Genomic DNA, 1,022 nt, shown 5'->3' with positions numbered 1-1,022 from the left:
TGGATTCTTAAAAGTTGGAGCACTGAATGTGGGGTCCGAACCTTTCACTCCTCAGGAAGAAGCTAGGAATTGGGTATTCCCTCTCAATTGTCTGGGGCTGTGCCAGGAATGTGGCTTATAGTGGTAGTGTGTGTCAGCCTTTCCAAGCTGTTTCAAGGTGTGTATCTTCTCATTTTCCTGTTGTGTGGGGGTCTTTCAGTCAGTTTCTGGATTTTTTTTAAATTAGGACACAAAGTTTTATTTAAATATTTTTTTGGGGGGAGAGAGGATGCCACACTTCAACTCAATGAAGAGAAACAATATTAACAGTACCAAGGTTTTTTATTTCTTTACACTTCTCATGCCATGCATTCATAGGGAGTGGGTTCCAGCAGCTCAGACTCCTTTCCATTGGTTCTTACAAAATGTGCTTCTCTGGGGAGAGCAGGCCAATGCTTCAGTTGAACTCAGGTATCTTTCTCTTTGGCTTCCTCCATTTTCTGATCATTTTTCTTCACACTTTCAGGAAGCTATCTTGGCTCATGGAGTGCTTAATATGCTCAATACATACTTTAGTTGTTTTGCAAGAATCTTGCCCTTAACTTGTTTGTTCAAAAAAGTGCCCATTGCATGCTGGGTTGCACTGTGGACTCCTCCCCTTTTGCCCTGGTAACAACTGTGGGGCATTCCCTTTTGAACAATGACCATTCTCTTGATGTCTACAATATCACCTTTTTTGTAGATTGATATATATGTGGCTAAAGGAACTACTACTTGTTTTCTAAAAGTCCTAGAGAACATATTGTAGCTTCCTTTCCTTTCCTTTCCTTTCCTTTCCTTTCCTTTCCTTTCCTTTCCTTTCCTTTCCTTTCCTTTCCTTTCCTTTCCTTTCCTTTCCTTTCCTTTCCTTTCCTTTCCTTTCCTTTCCTTTCCTTTCCTTTCCTTTCCTTTCCTTTCCTTTCCTTTCCTTTCCTTTCCTTTCCTTTCCTTTCCTTTCCTTTCCTTTCCTTTCCTTTCCTTTCCTTCCCTTCCCCTCCCCTTCC

General features: G+C 41.2%; 1 pseudogene; it reads right to left on the bottom strand.

Annotated features, from left to right (window-relative positions):
• Positions 1 to 338: 338 nt before the first annotated feature.
• LOC119047727 (60S ribosomal protein L21-like) lies at positions 339 to 804 on the bottom strand (annotated as a pseudogene).
• Positions 805 to 1,022: the final 218 nt, after the last annotated feature.

Source organism: Artibeus jamaicensis, unplaced genomic scaffold, assembly GCF_021234435.1.
Source record: "Artibeus jamaicensis isolate MK-2021 breed Jamaican fruit bat unplaced genomic scaffold, CSHL_Jam_final contig_585, whole genome shotgun sequence".
In the NCBI taxonomy this organism is placed as follows: Eukaryota; Metazoa; Chordata; class Mammalia; order Chiroptera; family Phyllostomidae; genus Artibeus; species Artibeus jamaicensis.
This window is presented reverse-complemented; position numbering and strand designations above follow the sequence as displayed.